Source organism: Papio anubis, chromosome 20, assembly GCF_008728515.1.
Source record: "Papio anubis isolate 15944 chromosome 20, Panubis1.0, whole genome shotgun sequence".
NCBI lineage: Eukaryota > Metazoa > Chordata > Mammalia > Primates > Cercopithecidae > Papio > Papio anubis.
The window spans coordinates 9,048,383-9,052,734 of NC_044995.1; the positions used below are offsets into that span (position 1 = coordinate 9,048,383).

Genomic DNA, 4,352 nt, shown 5'->3' on the forward strand with positions numbered 1-4,352 from the left:
CATTTGTCTATTCTGGGGTCCCTGCTGCTGCTGAACCTGGCCTTACATGTTGTAGGAGATTCATTTACTTTTATTTTATTTTATTTTTTTGAGACAGTCTTGCTCTGTCGCCCAGGCTGGAGTGCAATGGCTCAATCTTGGCTCATTACAACCTTTGCCTTCCGGGTTCAAGCGATTCTCCTGCCTCAGCCTCCCGAGTAGCTGGGATTACAGGTGAACAGCACCACGCCCGGCTAATTTTTGTATTTTTAGTAGAGACAGCGTTTCACCATGTTGGTCAGGCTGGTCTCGAACTCCTGAACTCAGGCGATCCACCTGCCTCAGCCTGCCAAAGTGCTGGGATTACAGGCGTGAGACACCGGACCTGGCCCATTTATTGTCTTTATAGCTATACCTATTATGTATATCATCTACAGCTTTCTATATCCTTATTTACATCTACGGTAGCAGAACCCCCAAACTGCAGAGTCTCATTCACAAACTGTTCAATACATCCAATTTTAAGAGGCCATTTCAATGTTCTTTCGGTACCAGTAAAATCAAGCCACTGCATGGTACATATCTCAGGTCTTCCCCAGAATATCCTGTGGCCATGTTCTCATTCCCTGCACTGATTTTGTGGGCATCTGCATTTCCATTCTGAGAATAAGTCTTGGGCTATTTCATTTAAACACGTCAGGCATTCGGAGTCCTCACAGACTCCTTCCATGAACTCCGACAAACCCATTCTCAGCACAAGCATCCACTGGACTAAGGGAGGTTTGCTGCCCCCTCCTGGGTCGAATGTGTTCCATGTCATCAAGTCGTTACCAGGTGGATTGCTGGTCCCTTCTATGGATGGCATCACATCCAGACCTCTCTGCTGGTCACAGGTGAGACTTTCAGCTACAGTGGTGGCTACATGGTCCTTGGTGAGAGGGAGTCGCTGGTGTTGGGTCCATGCGTGTCCTCCTTTCTTGCCCCATGGCTCTCCCAATCATGGGCCCCTCCTGCTTGCACTGGGACTGCTGACCCCACAGCTGGATGGACTCCACTGCATCCATCCTGTGCTCCACCTGGTGCCTGCCCCCGCTGTGGACTGCTTTTGCTTGCTTCTCAGGGGTAGGCGCACGGTGGGGAGTAGAAATTTCTCCCGTCCTCACCCAGCCTCAGTCTTGGGCAATTTCTTTTCTTTTTTTTTTTTTTAATTATACTTTAAGTTCTAGGGTACATGTGCACAACGTACAGGTTTGTTACATATGTATACATGTGCCATGTTGGTGTGCTGCATCCATTAACTTGTCATTTACATTAGGTGTATCTCCTAATGCTATCACTCCCCCCTCCCCCTACCTCACGACAGGCTCCAGTGTGTGATGTTCCCCTTCCTGTGTCCAAATGTTCTCATTGTCCAATTCCCACCTATGAGTGAGAACATGCGGTGTTTGGTTTTCTGTCTTTGCGATAGTTTGCTGAGAATGATGGTTTCCAGCTTCATCCATGTCCCTACAAAAGACATGAATTCATCCTTTTTTATGGCTGCATAGTATTCCATGGTGTATATGTGTGACATTTTCTTAATCCAGTCTATCATTGATAGGCATTTGAGTTGGTTCCAAGTCTTTGCTACTGTCAATAGTGCTGCAGTAAACATACGTGTGCATGTGTCTTTATAGCAGCATGATTTATAATCCTTTGGGTATATACCCAGTAATGGGATGGCTGGGTCAAATGGTATTTCTAGTTCTAAATCCTTGAGGAATCGCCACACTGTATTCCACAATGGTTGAACTAGTTTACAGTCCCACCAACAGTGTAAAAGTGTTGCTATTTCTCCACATCCTCTCCAGTACCTGTTGTTTCCTGACTTTTTAATGATCACCATTCTAACTGGTGTGAGATGGTATCTCACTGTGGTTTTAATTTGCATTTCTCTGATGGCCAGTGATGATGAGCATTTTTTCACATGTCTGTTGGCTGCATAAATGTCTTCTTTTGAGAAGTGTCTGTTCATATCCTTTGCCCACTTTTTGATGGAGTTGTTTGATTTATTCTTGTACATTTGTTTAAGTTCTTTGTAGATTCTGGATATCAGCCCTTTGTCAGATGGGTAGATTGCAAAAATGTTCTCCCATTCTGTAGGTTGCCTGTTCACTCTGATGGTAGTTTCTTTTGCGGTACAGAAGCTCCTTCATTTAATGAGATCCCATTTGTCAATTTTGGCTTTTGTTGCCATTGCTTTTGGTGTTTTAGTCACGAAGTCCTTGCCAGTCTTGGGCAATTTCTATGTCTGTGGGCCTCGGGGGTGGGGCTCTCTCAGTGTTCGTGTCCTCCTTCCCCTTGGCAGCTGGATTGTACCTGGTAGCTTTGGTTGATTAGGGCAGGAATTTCCTGGCCCTCCCCTGACATTTGTATATCTGGGATTATAGTTTCAGAAAATTTCCGCAGTACTCCTAGTGATAGACTCTTAAATCTACCTTATTACGTCCTCAATGGGTTGTTTCCTGTATTGTGAGATTGGCAGGTTTTGCCCATCCTCTCCCAATGACTTAAGTCTTTTTCTACTTAAGTGGGAGAAGTATCTACACATGGGAGAAGTTTCAGGCCACGCACAGTGGAAGGTAATCATGTCTGACCACAAATTTTGGGTCTCCACCTTACTTCCAATCTATGTGGTGAATGTCCAGTTGAGATCCACGGAAAAGAGCTCGTGGCTGAATGTGAAGTGCTCCTCTGTCTTAAGTTCCCAGAGATCCTCATCTCTTGGAGGCCAGCAAACACGGACTCTTGAATTCCTGACAATTTCATCTGATTTCTCTTTCCCAGCTCGTATGGCAGCTTCCCACCCTCTTGTGTTCTGCCTCTGTAGAGGCTGTCATGGCATCCTACTCCTCCTTGGAATTCAGGTTACTCCGTTGCTCCCAGAGCTCGGATTTCTGATGGTCTCAGGTGAAATATACATTATGGAGTTGATCTGAGTTTTACTCGTGGTTAGGATGGCAGTGAAGCTCTTTTTTGGGGGGGGTGGGGTGGGGAGGCATGGAGTTTCACTCTTGTTGCCCAGGCTAGAGTACAATGACACGATCTCTTGGCTCACTCACTGCAACCTCTGTCTCCGGGTTCAAGGGATTCTCCTACCTCAGCCTCCCTAGTAGCTGGGATTACAGGCATGCGCCACCACACCCAGCTATTTTTTTGTATTTTTAGTAGAGATGGGGTTTCATTATGTTTGCCAGGCTGGTCTCAAACTGCTGACCTCAGGCGATCCACCCTCCTCAGCCTCCCAAAGTGCTGGGATTATAGGTGTGAGCCACTGTGCCCAGCTAGTGAAACTCTTTCCAGCTTCCCAAACCCTGGGCAGAAGCCTGGATATACATTATTTATTTATTTACTTAGTTATATGACATAACTCACACCATATGAAATGCACCATTTTTTAGTGTACAAATAAATGGATTTTAGTGTCTTCACTATGCTGTGCAATCACCATCCCTACCTCATCCCACAGCATTTCCATCACCTCAGAAAGAACCTCTTAAGTACTCAGTCCTAATTCTCCCCTTCCCTCAGCCTTAAATCACTAGTCTACTTTCTGTTTCTATGGCTTTATCTATTCTGGACATTTCATATGAATGAAATCACACCAAATATACACCCTTTTGTAGCTGTTGATGGAAAAGAAGTGGTTACCATGAAGGAACTGAAGTTTTCCAAAGACAAAATTATAATGTGGCCTGACAGAAGAGGCATAGAAATTGATAACAAAAGCAAATCCATCGCAACGTATCATGAATCTGGTCATGCCATTATTGCATATTACACAAAAGATGCAATGTCTATCAACAAAGCTACAATCATGCCACAAGGGCCAATATCTGGACATGTGTCCCTGTTACCTGGTGATGACAGATGGAATGAAACAAGCCCAGCTGCTTGCACAAATGGACATTAGTATGGGAGCAAGAGTGGCCGGGGAGCTTATATTTGGAACTGACCATATTACAACAGGTGCTTCCAGTGACTTTGCTAATGTCACTAAAATAGCAAAGCAGATAGTTATCAAATTTGGAATTAGTGGAAATCTTGGAGTTATGACTTACAGTGATACAGGGAGACTAAGTCCAGAAACTCAATCTGCCATTGAACATGAGATAAGAACCCTTCTAAGGGACTCATACAAATGAGCGAAACTTATCTTGAAAACTCATGCAGAGGAACATAAGAATCTAGCAGAACCTTTATTGACCTGTGAGACTTTGGGTGCCAAAGAGATTCAAATTGTTTTTGAGGGGAAAAAGTTGGAAGTGAGAGGAGAACTCTCTTGATATGGATGCTTTGCCGGTTTTATTGCAAGATTGTAAGTAGCATTGCAG

The 4,352-nt window shown here is 44.5% G+C and overlaps 1 pseudogene; it reads left to right on the forward strand.

Moving 5' to 3' along the window:
- Positions 1 to 3,216: 3,216 nt before the first annotated feature.
- Positions 3,217 to 4,352, forward strand: LOC101001877 (annotated as a pseudogene).